Raw genomic sequence first — 14,956 nt, 5'->3', positions numbered from 1 at the left:
AGTAGTTGCTTACTGGAAGTAGTTGCTTACTCGACCTACGAATGTTTAGATGCGGCTTCCTCGAATTACGAGTGTTTTGAGACTTCCGTGGTGCGCTCCTCGACTTACGAAAATTTCGACCTCCGAACGTGCGTTCGGAATGGATTATTTACGTAAGTCGAGGGACCACTGTAGCTACTACATAGCACAGAACAGAAGAAAAATAGCACCATGTAATCCAAAGGTCATGGGTGGAAGAGCAGTCTTCCAGCACCACCTTCTGAAAACCTGACAGGAAGGAAATAACCAAGGACCAAAATCAGAGTAACACTATGCCTCCAGTTTTCCCTATAATTTTTTTCATCAGTGCACAGAATAAGTTTTGTTCTGGGAGGAAATATCAAGGCAGTGTGCATGCACATGCATTCAGAATGGGGCCTTCCTGATTCAACCTGAGTGGGATCTAAAATTAACTAAGTGGACATGAAAAAATGTGTGTGTGCATGCACATGCACATACTTTAGAGGGAACACTGTATGCCTCCCAGCCGGATTCTAGCCCATTGATCCAGAAGAATACAATGGCTGATAGTACAGAACATCATCAAGAGATCAAGTGACTTCCTCTGTCCATTTCCCAACATAGCCCAACTCTCAGGGTGATCAAAGCAATTCCAGTCCAAAAACGAGATCAGAAGCCAGACTGGAAAGGATTTAACTAATCCTTTTCATTCAAAAATATCTGGAGTTGGTCATGCTTAATTGTGTTGCCAAAGAATGGTGAATTTGACACATGATAATAGTTGTTAAGTTGGGTCAGTTGGGTGTAACAGCTGTTTTTTTAAAAGGGGTCTCACATCTAGGAACACAATTTCTCTTAAGCAGGCATTTACTACCTCTGACATCTACAGAATTGGCCTCAATTTGGCGATTCAGCCAAGTTGAATCTTCTGCTATTTGTAGCCTGGTGATGATTAGGCAAAGCTGTTTAAGTAGATTTCCACAAGGTTCTTACTGTAAATACAGTATAAGGTAAAGTGTGCCATCAAGTCAATTTCGACTCCTGGTGCACACAGAGCCCTGTGGTTTTCTTTGGTAGAATACAGGAGGGGTTTACCATTGCCTCCTCCCATGCAGTATGAGATGATGCCTTTCAGCATCTTCCTATATCGTTGCTGCCCAGTATAGTACCAGCGGGGAATCGAACCAGCAACCATTTGCTTGTTAGTCAAGCATTTCCCCGCTGCACCATTAGGTGGCTCTTAAATACAGTATACCTGCTCCAAATTGGAAACAGCATCTTTCTGTAAAATGCTAATGGCTTGAGAACCTACTCTACCAGTTGGACTGACAAGACACTTCTGAGAAACAATGAAAAATTGAATATCAAGCATATGCCTAGCTAGCCTAAGGTATAACAGGACACATTAGAAATTCAAATACCAATAATAATTCATGTGCGTTTAACAACTATAATAAATATTGCATGTCTCTCTGGCACTAAGCTCCTAACTTTGAAATGGAACTTTATTATGCACCTTTTGCTTTCTTATTTTGCTCTAAGAAACTTTGATACGAGATTCTGGCTCTGAATGTAAAATTGCTTCTGATGATCAGAGCATGAGAGCAGGATAAAACAGAACTGTTAGATGCATATTCAACACAGTCCAGAAAGGGTGATCTGTTTGTGGAAAAGACTTCTGCAAACCTATAGCTTTCCTGGAGGCAATCTTGGGAGTGGGATGGGGATGGAAATCCTGGCTGCAATGTCACTGCCTGCAGTGCTTTCAACTCCTAAGGAACCATTAGTAGTTTTGGTCTTTGCAGAAGAGTGAAAATACAGTAGTGCATTCATATTTAGGGAATACTACTTACACTGGAAACAATCTAAGTACTCCTGAAGTATGGGTGTGCTATTTTAAGTATCTGTGCTCTTGTCCAAAAGCACAAGACCACTGACACTTCCTTAGGAGCCCACAGCAGTGCAGGCAGCTCTGAACTGCTCATGTTATGCTGCACAACATGTCAGCCCCTATACTTAGCATCTGAACATATCTGTACCACCAGACAGACAGCTGGGGGGCTCATTTTCACAGGTTTTGCAAGGGCATGGGGCCAATTTCAAGACGACAACAACAACACATATTTATATACCGCTTTTCAACAAATGTTTCCAAAGCAGTTTACATAGATAGAGAAAGAAAGAAAGAAAGAAAGAAAGAAAGAAAGAAAGAAAGAAAGAAAGAATATGGCTCCCTGTCCCCAAAGGGCTCACAATCTAAAAAGGCACATAAGATAGACACCAGCAACAGTCACTGGAGGGATGCTGTGTTGGGGTGGATAGGGCCAGTTGCTCTCCCCCTGCTAAATAAAGAGAATCATCACAAAACATAATCAAATTGTTCAGTGGAGCAGAACATGCAGGGTATGAGGCATTTTGGATCAGGGCCCATTACATTTTGTTGCCATGATGCTTTCAGAATCCTGGGATATATGATAAATCACACTCTAAGATTAAAACATAAATGATATATTCTTAGGATAAATCTTGTGTAGAATTACAATACAATGAAGGCTAAGACCACGTAATCATCCCATGTTATCACATAATCATCCCATGTTATCATCTCATGTCACACCTAATCATCCCATCCTTCCTTGCCTCTATCTTACCTCCCCATATGTGGATATTTAGATTGCCAAGCTATTCTGGACCGGGACCTGATTTTTAATAGAAGTAGTAGTTACAGTCTAACCTGCCCTTTTCCCAAGGAGCTCAGGACAGTGTACAAAGTTCTCCCTCCTCCATTTTATCCTCACAACTTTGTGCAGTAGGTTAGGCTGAGAGATGGTAAGAGGCCCAAGGTCACTCAGTGAGCTTCATAATCAAGGAGGAATTTGAACCTGGGCCTCTCCAGTTCTACTCCAATTGCTACACCAGGCTTTGCTCTACAAAGGCCATGTAAATGAATGATATCTAGAGTCTGGAGCCTATAGCCTGGTTAATTTAGTCCCCAAATGTCATTCAAATTACATGTCAATTTATGTAAATATCCTCTTCTCTTATTTGCCCCTTCTTGTTTTAGTACCCTTCTTGTTTCACTTCCATCGCCCTGGTTTTATCTTCTTTTCCTTTAAACCTTGTTTCATTTTATCTAGTCCTCACTTGCCAATTGCCTATGAAGCACCTTTTTTCAGGAAACTTACCTCTAGGATTCCTGCTTCCAGGTGCCCCGACATCTTTTTTGTGTTTCTCACCCTGCCTATGAAGTTAATTTGTCCCTAAAGCCTGGGTGAGGTTTTAATCTAAGTCAAAACAACAGCTCTTTCCATCTCAGAAACAGAACTACAAGCATTCTGACAACTTTGTTCTCTTAGCACATGGAATGTTTGTGAGTATTCTGTGCCATCATATCAGTTCAGCCAACTGGCGCCGGATGCTGCATACGGTTTTTAATGCTTCACCCTCTTTTTAAATCATTTCTGTTACCCAGTTGTTCTCACTAGATCTATTTTTCTCATGTTATATAAAAAGTAGAGTGAGTTGAAGTTTTTCTTTTTTTAAAGGGGAAAAAGCGTGAGTGTAAAGAAACAAGTAGCAATTTAACAAAATGTTGAACATGCACAAGTGGCAAATTGTCACTTAGCACTCTAAAGACTTTCCTTTCAAAACCTGAGGATTGTATTGTATCAATCCTTGCTCATTGTTCACTTCCATACAGTCTCTTTGGGCAATAGCTGGGAGCACACCTTGTGGCCACTTGAATAGTTTTTATTCAGTGAAGCTGAGTGCTGACCTTTTCAAACATGATAGAGACAGAGAAAAATGCTGAAGAAACGGAGCTGTGAAACGATAATGAAAACACGATATAACCCCATTAGGAGGGGGGGAAATTAGACAATGCTTTGTCTCCAAAACATGGCACTCAGTATTGAATGCTGAGAAATTAATTATCCTATACCTCCTTGCAGCACAGATCTATTCTGCTAGTGACAAATGGGAGCTCTAGCTAGGAGTTTCTGTCCAAATGAACAGAATTAATTGCTCCCTGTTTCGGGACCATTCACAATGGCTTCCTAAAGATGAAGTGCACCAGAGATCATGGCACTTACTGGATGCTGCGACCAGTTTTCAGGTATTTCAGTTGTGGCCCAAGGAGGAGGGCACTTTTGTGCCACTACGAAAAGCGGCCCAGTGGGAGGGAACACCTATGTACAGTCTAGCTATCAGTGCTGAATCGTGACTCGGAAAGGTACTGTCAGGCAGGGCCATCTTTAGGGTGGGGTGACTGGGGCAATTGCCCCAAGCCCTGCGCTGGCACAGGCCCCGCTCTGGGCACATTGCAGTGCAGCCTGCCCTCCTCTCCCCCCCAGTCCCAGCCACTTACCTTTCCCTGCAGCCCAGCCAGAGCTGATCATTTGTGTCTGAAAGGCTCCCAGGAAAACTGCTAGAGCTCTGCCTCTCCCTGCCTCTCAGCTGTTTGGTGGTGGGCGGGGCCTCCAGAGAGGCCTCCATGCAGGCCTTCCTGGAGCCTGAAGCTCAGGAAAGAAGCAGGCAGGCAGGCAGGCACAGAGTGTCCAGCACCAGAGCTTTCAGCAGACCCTCTCTCCAACCCAGTCTTAGTAATGGAGGTATGATGTGATTTCCTTTTTGTGGTTATCTCTTCCCCCACTTGAATATTTAAGGATTGGCTTGCCATAGGGCTTTGGTATTGAGCAGAGTTGTAGGGCAGGGTGGGAGGAGTATGTATCTTTAAACTGAAGTGGACTGGACAAATTGCTGGTTTTTATTTTTTTCCCCTTTAATTAAAAAAACAACAACCCATCCAAAATGTCCTATAAGTAGCTTGCTTCATGGCAGAAAATTACAAAAAATGTCTGGAACTGAAGACCCCCCTAGACCATCATTCCACCCCCATGTGGAAGAATCTGCCTTCATAAAAAAGGGCAAAACACCCTCATTTCTGCCCCAGCCTTAGCTCACCTGTCCTGGAATGACCTGGCATAGGGTTTTGGTATTGAGCAGAGATGTAGGGCAGGGTGGGAGGAATATGTATATTTAAATTGAGGTGGATTGGATGAATTGTTGGTTTTTAAAAATCATCCAAAAAGTCCTATAAGTGGCTTTTTTCATGGCAGAAAATTACAAATACTTCTGGCACAAACAATATTTTATTTATTTGTTTGTTATTTATTTATGAATGCACTATGCTCAAGTTGATTTGCAATCCAGAAGGTCTGAGAACTATGAAGCATGTTTTGTGCTTTTTATTTCTTTCTATTTATTTAGAAATGCATTATATGTCTAAGCTGGTTGGACATGTCCAAACACCGCACTCACACTATTTACACTGTATGTCATCAATCAGTATGATTCTGTAATGATATTATTATTTATTTACACAGTCCTTCCCTAGGACCTGGGATGGCTGAATTTTATTGTAAATGTTCTATTATTATTATTATTATTATTATTATTTCTGGTTTACACAGTCAGACAGGTGTTATTGACTGGTTTGTTTATACAAACATCGAGTCTTTCCCAAGGACCTGGGATGGCTGAATTTTATTGTCAATTGTTATAGATATCGTCGCAGAATATTATTATTATATTATTATTATTTTACACAGCCAGACAGGTGTTATTGACTGGTTTGTTTTATCCAGACATCGAGTCCTTCCCAAGGACCTGGGATGCCAGAATTTTATTGTCAATGTTGTTGCTGTTGTTATAGATATCGTCGCAGAATATAGGCTGTTCCCAGTAAAGCTGCTTTTTGTAATTGGCTGATGGTGATTTCTGTGGCCCCTATGGTGTTGAGGTGCTCTTCAATGTCTTTTGGAACTGCACCCAGGGCGCCAATTACCACTGGGATTATTTTGGTCTTTTTCTGCCATAGCCTTTCAATTTCAATTTGTAGATCTTTGTATTTGGTGGTTTTTTCTATTTCTTTTTCTTCTATTCTGCTATCCCCTGGTATTGCTATGTCGATTATTTGAACTTGTTTTTCTTTCTTCTCAACTACAGTTATATCTGGTGTATTGTGTATTGTGTATTGTGTATTGTGTATTATTATTATTATTATTATTATTATTATTATTATTATTATTAAATTCGATTTCTATACTGCCCTTCCAAAAATGGCTCAAGGTGGTTTACACAGAGAAATAACAAACAAACAAATAAGATGGATCCCTGTCCCCAAAGGGCTCACAATCTAAAAAGAAACATAAGATAGATACTAGCAACAGTCACTGGAGGTACTGTGCTGGGGGTGGAAAGGGCCAGTTACTCTCCCCCTGCTGAATAAAGAGAATCACCACATTAAAAAGGTGCCTCTTGGCCAAGTTAGCATGGGTCATGAAATGTTAAGGAGGCCCCCACACATGCTGATTCGCCCCCAGCCCCGCACCCCACTAGGGATGGCCCTGCTGTCAGGAATCTTTGCCTATTCTGCCTGGAAATGAGAACTCACCTTTTGAACATCACTACTCCTTTTGGTTGCAGCCTGCCAGCAGCCACTGCAAAAGCAAGCAGGAAGAAAGAGCTATCAGGCTGGTCCACAGCCTGCTATGTTATTCCAAATGTATTATAGAACTAGCTCTGGTCCCACAACAATAGCTGGAGAACAGAGTGGCTCTTGAGAATGCAGAAGCTGGACAATCTTGCTATAGAACTAGGAACACTGCAGGATTTAGATGCAGTACTAAAATGACAGACATTATCCCCATGTTTGTGGTCTAGAGATTGCAAGGCAGCAGTATTCAGGAGAAGCAGACAGTTCAATTAGACCTTTATGTCTGTGATCCACTGTTAGAAATGTAAATGAGTATGCTTCTGGTAAACTCAGCTCTAGCTAAATCAAAACCTTGCTCATATGAAGTTTTAATACAGAGAAACCTCTCCCAATAAGGGGTTGTTTCTTCTTGAGTAATTTTTTTTGGCCTGTTTTGTGTCTTGAATGAATTTGACATTTCAGCAAAAAAAATGTCTTTTGCATATTCATTTCAATGCATTCTAAAAAACTGAAATGGGCAGAACATATGAAGCTGTCCTATGTTTCGTTTATTAATTTGACCTCTGCCTTTTGCTCCTGAAAATTATTCGTCCTTTCCATCCAGGGCTGCAGATCAAACCATTAATCCACCAAGCTCAGTATTGCCTACACAGAGCAAAAGCAACTTTCCAGCACCTTGGGCAGAGGTCATTCCCAGCCTTACTATCTGAAATCTAGAAATGTCAGAGGTGGGACCTTGTATATATAATACCTATGCTCTATCGTTGAGCTATGGCTCTGCCCACAGGCTTCAATGATCCATGATAAAGGTTGCTAAAGAAGAAGCATAAAGTCTTGGTAGACTTTATGCACAGTCTACCATTGTTCTACGTGAGATGCCCACACTCTGCTGCGTCCTGCTCAAAAGGTCGCAACCACTACTTGCAAGCACACAGAGTCTTTGTGGTTCCTTAGCACAGTGCTGTAAGTGTCTAAGCTGCAGCAAGAATGCTTTTGAGTAGAACACAGCAGTATGTGGGAATCTCGCTTAGAACAGCAGACTGCATGGTATGAAAACCACACGATTAAGATCTTCCCATTTATATTGATGGGACTCAAGAGTGCAGAACCTTGGATGGATTGCATCCTTAATGATGTCCACATTAAGAAAAGCAAAGAAATAAATGCACTCAGAAATATATGGGGGGGGTAAGTATTTCATTTCCCACTGCTTGAAATCTCTAGAGCATCTTGGATGGGCATTGTAGTAGCATTAAGCACATCAATTAAGTTGAAAATGTTTTGTTAAAAGGGTTATAAGACATTTCAAACCTCCTGAACCAAACCTTTTAGTTGTGGTTATATTAAAAACCCACAAATGCATAAAATATGAACTGATGGGATTGTCTGTTTTAATTAGGAATTGTACATATTTAAGGATGAAACCAACAAAATGGGCCCTTCTTACCTCAAGTGCAATGATACCTTTGCCAAATATTTATTGCCTTTCCAAACCAGGAAGTATTTATTTCCCCCCAGTCTTAAAATCAATGTGTTTTGGAATGTCTGGAATAGGGATATGCCGAAACACAATTGGCTGTCCGAATCGCTGGCACCTCCCTTTAAATTCAAGGGCTTATACTGCCCCTTTAAAGTGGAGGAGAGCAGGCCTGCACCTGCTTCTCCTCTGCTCACCACCATTGCCACCATCCCAGTTCTCCCCCCGGCTATGCCTGTACAACAGCAGAGCATCTCCCAGCTGCCCCTGCATGGCAGTTGCACATGCATGGCCTCTGTGCATGCGCAGCAGCCATTTGTGTGGCCAGCATGGTTGGGGACAGCATTACAGTGTGACATGTGTGTGACAGTGCCACACAGAGGCAGCTGAGAGAAGCCCTGCAAGTGCACAGGTATAGCTGGGGGAAGCACTGGGATGGCAGCAACAGTGGTGTGTAGAGGAGGAGCAGGTACAGACCTGCTCTCCTCTGCTTTAAAGGGTCTGTGTAAACCCTTGAATTTAAAGGGAGGTGCTGGCAATTTGGACAGCCGAATCATGTTTCAGCATATCCCTAGTCTGGAATCACTTGGGAACCCAAAACTATTTATGATCTTTGAAGCTTTCCCACTTGTAACATATTTTTCTCTTTTTCTTTAATTCTTAATTTTTATTCACTCTCCCATTCTTTTTCAAACTTTTCTTTGTAATCATGAGCTTTAGAAAGATCCTCTCCCCCCCGCCAAATAACAGCTGAACTTTGGAGAATTCTAATAATTAGCCAAATACCAACTTGTAATCTTAAGAAAAAAGCTTTCCTAGGACAATGCCCCTTTACAATGTACATAGGACACTGCATACTGAAGGCTTCCTCACATCAAAAACTCCTTGTACATGGAAAATTCATTATTATGATTATACCACTTTTTAACAAAACATTCTCAAAGTGGTTTACAAGGAAAAAGCAATAAGCTGATTCCTTGTTCCCAAATGGCTAACAATCTAAAAGACAAACTAGTTAAACACCAACAGATATTGGAGAGATGCTGCACTGATATTAGATAGGGACAATTGTTTCCCCAGTTAAATATATGAGAGCACCTCTTGAAAGATGCCTCTTGGCCCAGTTAACGGGACTACATATTATGCTGAGTCCTTCCTGAAATCCTAGCTTTTCATGGGCAGGGAACTTTTGATGTGGGGATTATTCAATCATGTGGGTCCTCTTCCTGCATTCTGAAACAGTACTGTCCCATTCAGACTGTATCAAGTGCTTTTCATGAAAATAAAGATTAGGAACAGCTGCAATACATAGTAAGGGTATTTACACAACCAACGCAGTGGGCGGGCAAGCGGGTGGAGGAAAGGCTGCGCAAAACATACCTTCCCCCAGACAAGCATCCCACACTGTTGGGAAGCATGGACCGGCTTCCATGTATGGTGCATTGGGGGATTTCCCCCATCAGATAGGCACTCTAGGCACCCGTGTCTGTGTCTCCGCAGGCTGAGAACAGCCTGAGGAGACACATGATCCCAGCAGATGAGTTAAGGGCGTGCGCACGCCATTAGCCCTGGCTAAAAGCTGGGCTTCAAAGTAAGGTTAAGCTGGGCTCCGCACAGATCCTGGCACTGCATCCAAGCCGCCTAACCCAGGTTGGGCTGCCCTAGTCTGGGTTAGGCTGCTTGTGAAAACAGCCACATTGTCTTTTCAGTTCAGAACAAGGCCCATAACCTGCAGCAAGACAGTCTGTGTATAAAACACAGGGATATTTTCTTTTAGTGATAATTAGTGTGATTTGTAGTGCTGCCTTGGTTGCTGAGAGGTAGATTATACATTTTAGAATAAAAATAAACATCAACAGTGATCAGCAGTAATAAGGGCAATGAAGGCATCCATTCTTTCAGTGTTGCCCTTTCTATCCCAGACTTGGCTGTTCTGTCAGTTCTCCTGTGCAAGAATGCATTAGCAATTCATCAAAAGAGCAAGTGTCATTATACATAAGAAGCCCGGGGAATTATTTTGCATTTGATTTTCCACTTCTGATAGCATTATTATTGATTTAAATATTCTCTAGCTTGACATAGGTTAGACACAGCAGATCACTGCATTTTTGAACTGTCAGTCATCATAATCCTGGGCTACCCCAACACTGATGGTTTTAGAAACTGTAAAGATGTCAAACACAGAGGTCAAGCTCCAAGCCCAGTAGCTCTCAAACTTCATCAAAAGCCCACTTACTGAAGCATAATTCCTGAAGGGACTGGAGGAAGGCAATCATAAAATATTTTAATCAATACACTGCATGTTGGAAGAGCTGGGCAGGGGGAAAACAGTTCTATGTTCTTGCTAGTAGTAAAATAGTAAAAACTGTTTCAGATAAGATTCATAGAGGTCATTCACACAATCAGAAACTGAGGACATTCACACAGTCAAAAACTGTGTTCTACCCGGGTTTTGGAGCTGTGTGCACTCTCAATTTTCAGTTGTGTTGAAGCAAGGTAGAAGGAAAACCTGGGTGGAAGTGATTGTGTGGAAGCAAGGTAGGAGGAAAACCTGGGTAGTTTTCCCTCCTACCTTGCTTCCACACAACCGGAAATTGGGACGATACACAGATCCCAAACTCAGGGAGAACACAGTTTTTAATTGTGTCTATGACCTTAGTGTATGAACAAAACTGCACCCTACGAAACAGCACCAGTACTGATGGCATTTGTGGAGGAAAACCTCTCAATTCAGGCAATATATGTAAGATCATTTTGCATTCTATATTATTGAGTCAAGAGAAACTGATTGCTGTTCTGTCAACAGTTTGGAAATTCTCCAATTGATTCTAATCTGTCAATAAGTGGTTAAATGAAAAGCAATGATTCAACCTAATGGCTTTAGGGCAATGCATGTCACAACTGCAAGATGCTACTTTACCTCAGGGATACCATTTGGGGGGGGCACCACCCCTCCTGTATTCTACCAAGGACAACCACGGGGCTCTATGGTCGCCAGGAGTCAACACCGACTCGAGGGCACATTTTACTTTATCCCATCAATACCAGATGTCCTGGAAAAATTACATTTCCCAGAGTGCCTGGAATGCTCTCATAGCAGTGTTTGCTCTAGGTATCAGGGTCAGGGAGGAACAAACAGCAGGGGTGTGGCAGAGATGTGAAGATGCCGCTGCCAGAGCAGCCACTGCAGAAAGCAGGTAAGGAGCTTTAGAGGCTAATAAGGGGCAGCAATTGTAATTGAATTCAGAACACTTGAGGGGAAAGACCTTTTTAAGAACATTCGACAAGCCTGCTTGTAGTACATCTACAAATCAGCTTCAGCTGGTGGGGCAGCTGTGACCTTTTCTGACTCAGGTGGACCTAGCCCAGCAGCTGACATAGTGTGCAGGGCTCTGTCAGCTCAGCAATAGACCATTTTCACAGAACACAAGGGCACTATTTCACAAAACTGCACAGCCGTGCAATAGAGGGCCATTGGAACTAATGGCCCTCTATCACACTATTGTATTTGTGCAACTGGGTGCTCTTGAAATTGCACAAATGCTTTGTTCCTAGGCTGGTGGTGCCCTGCGCAGTATGGCAGCCAATGGTCCTGTCTCCTCTCAATTAGGTTTCTGTAACATGCTCTAGATGTGGCTACTCATGAAGACTGACTGGAAATTTCCACTGGTACAAAATGTAGCTGCTGAGGTGCTGACAGCTTTCAATGCCCTGGAGACAAAACACTAATGTTATTTCAGCTACATTAGTCACAAGCTTGTTTCTGGGCATGGTTCAAGGTGCTGATGATTACCTTTAAGGCCCTAGACGGCTAAGGAACAAGATGCCTGAAGGACCATCCCTTGCCATATGAATACGCCCAGCCCATAAGATGTTTCCAAGTGCATCCCACCACTGTCTGAAGTAAGGCTGGTGATGAATGTTGTTGTTGCCTTCTCTGTTGTTTCCCCTAACTTTTGGAACTCCCTTCCCCCTCTGATGTGCGCTTGGCCCTCTTTGCCGGCCTTCAGGAAGAAGCTGCTCTTTTAGAAAGCCTTTCCAGGCCTTTCTTGAGTCTTGTTTCACTGTTTACCAGTCTACTAATTTCTGTTCTCTTGGTTTTAGTTTTATTGATGGCCTCTTAGATTGTTATTATTTTTTATACTGGAAGCCATCTTCTGTCTTTAAAAAGCAATGGGTAGATTTTTTTGAAAAACAAAACAAACAAACAAATAAATAGAAATATAAACAAACCAATGAATGCCAGACTCAACCTAAATCAATCCTGTAAAAGTTCACCTATCATTATAGAGGACTGGCATTGGTCAAAGATATAGATGGTTCTGAGGAATAATCATGTAGTTTAAAATATGGAGAGTGTAGTGGGGGAGAGCCCCATCATCTCTAAATAGCTCCTGTTTTATCGGTTTCAGTTTAGTTTTTTGGTCCAAAAAAATATAGTTTTTACCTATCCGTTCTATTTTTGGATTTAATGAGAAACACTGCCATACAGATTTAAAGGGATACAGATATTGTGGTACAGATATTGCAGGACAGCATACTGCATTGTTTGCATCATTTTGCAAAGTATTGTCCAGTATAACCTGGGCAGTTCTGAACCATCCATGTCACTGTGGTTATCTAAAAGACACACCCATGTTAGCGCACAGGGCTATGCTGCTACCATTGCGCAATCTCATGTTGTATAATGTGAGTCATGTTGCAACATGGATCACCCAATGGAAAATAGTAGCAGAACATCCCTTTTGCACAGCCACTTGGGTGTGTGCTTTAGATGCCCACTGTGGCATGGGCTGTTCAGAATCACCTGTGTTATGCTGCGAGATGTGTCAGCCACCATCTCATCCTCTACACATATGTAGACCACCAGTTATGAATAATGATAGGTGGCTTTTATTGGGACAGGATGCTGGACAATGCTCCAAAACAAGCTAGGTTGCAAGTCATATCTTTCCTGGCAAGATGGAGGCTTAACTTTCTGCTATACAGGGAAGAAGGAGCACAAAATAAAAATAACATCAAATCCTCTGCAGATATTATTGTTTATCCCACAGTATGGTAGGTGGTACTTTATAGAGAAACTTGATAAAAATACAGGCCACTGTCCCAGAAATCTTACATAAATTTTAAACTCCTAAAAATTGCCTGACTTAGTGATGGACATTATTGGGGAGAGTAAATGGACTTCTCTTTATCCGCTTTACAAGTAACATACTTAGAAGAGAAACAGGGTTGTCTGGGACAAATAAAGGTTTGATTAAAATACCTTAGGCACCACAGTTAAATTTCTAGGTGCCATGGTTCCCTGACATCTGGAATTTGTCAAGCCGGTTTTGTTTTGGCCAAGGATGTTTTGTATTGTCTGCAACACAAATTCTGGAAACAGCATATGCCTCCATGTGTCACTGATGAATTTAAATATGTGCATGCCTGTTTAACCAAGTCTGTTGGATCAATTTTGTAAGAATGTAAAGTTTCTGCTTATGAATTTAAGAAGCAGTAAGAGATTGAGCCTGTCAGTGAATGCATTAAAAGCACCTGACTCGTGCACTGAATGTTTTCCAAGATGCTACATGCACTTTTCTCTTCCAATAAGGGATGTAATATATCAATTGTTAAAATTGATTTTCCCAGAAAGCTCCTTCCTTATGGACTTTGAAACTGTCCATGCTGCATTTCATTTACAACGTATATTACCAGGTAGCTTCGCTTCAAGCTTCAGAAAGTTTGGATGCTATTTGAGTGTTTTGGGAATACGTACTGTGGCAAAGCCAAGTGTGTATATATTAATAATAATTTTTTTAAAACCTCCAGAAAGAAGATATCTTGTTCACTGAAAATCACCATTCCATGTGCAATGGAGTTTTTTAAAAATGCAGTAAAAAAGGTGAGATGGGGGGGGGGGGATATTGCAAATACATCAAAGCCACTGTGTAAATAGGCCACTGTCAACTAGAACATTGCATTCAGAACTGCTTACTCTGAGAAACCACTTCAGGCCCACAACAGCCTGTCTGCACCACTGAAAAATATCCTGGTCTGGATCTATCTATCTATCTATCAATCATATTTTTATATCGCCTGCCATATACAACTCTAGGCGGTGTACAAAATTTTTAAACAATATATAAGTCACATATTTAAATCCAAAAAGCACAATAAAAACAATAACATAAAAGTTATTAAAACAAATTATTATTAAAATTAATTCTAATTAAAAGCCTGTGAAAACAAGCAAGTCTTGATGGTCTTCCAGAAAACAGAGAAGGAGAAGCTCTTATTTCAGAGAGGAGCATATCCCAAAGCCATGGGGCAGCCACAGAAAAAGCCTGGTCCTGAGTTGCCACCAGATGAGCCGGAGACAACCATAACTGGACCTCTCCAGAAGATCGTAACAGGCAGCAGGTTTCAAGACAAAGAAAGAGCTCCCTCTGTAATTAGCTAAGTCCAAAGGATCCAATGCAGGTTTCTTCAACCCTTCAAGCAGTTGAGGGCTTTATAGATGAAAACCAACACTTTGTATTTTGCCTGGAAACATATCATCAGCCAGTGCAGTTCTTTTAAAACCGGTGTTATGTGGCCCCTTCGTGTTGTTCCGGAGACCAGTCTGGCTGCCACATTCTGTACCAATTGTAGTTTCCATATGAAGTACAAAGGCAGCCCTATATAGAGTGCATTATAGTAGTCAAGACTTGAGGTTACCAGCATATATACCACTGTTTTAAGGTCATTTACCTCCAGAAATGGACGTAGCTGACGTATCAGCCAAAGCTGATAAAAAGCGCTCCTGTCAGCCTGAGAAACCAGGGAGAGCTTTGGGTCTAGGAGCACTCCCAAGCTATGTGCCTGATCTTTCAGGGGGAGTGCAAACCCATCCAGAACAGACAGATCTAAACCATCTTTCGGGTCTCAACCTCCCACAGTACCTCCATCTTATTTGGATTCAACCTGTTTGTTATCCCTCATCCATCCCATTACCACCT

The 14,956-nt window shown here is 41.8% G+C and overlaps 1 protein-coding gene across 12 annotated transcripts in view; it reads right to left on the bottom strand.

The window, feature by feature from the left end:
- The window catches only part of NTNG1 (netrin G1), a 334,331-nt gene that overhangs the window by 261,962 nt on the left and 57,413 nt on the right, over positions 1-14,956 (bottom strand). Inside the window, exon 1 of one of the 12 annotated variants that reach the window (XM_053244431.1) lies at positions 4,367-4,495. The exons of the other annotated variants lie outside the window; for them this stretch is intronic. The gene's annotated coding sequence lies outside the window, so the exon portion shown is untranslated. Of the gene's footprint in view, positions 1-4,366; positions 4,496-14,956 lie in introns of those variants that run through there. 12 annotated transcript variants of the gene reach the window in all.

This window comes from Hemicordylus capensis, chromosome 4 (genome assembly GCF_027244095.1).
Source record: "Hemicordylus capensis ecotype Gifberg chromosome 4, rHemCap1.1.pri, whole genome shotgun sequence".
Lineage (NCBI taxonomy): Eukaryota > Metazoa > Chordata > Lepidosauria > Squamata > Cordylidae > Hemicordylus > Hemicordylus capensis.
Note: the sequence above shows the minus strand (reverse complement) of the source record. Positions and strands in the feature narration are given on the sequence as shown.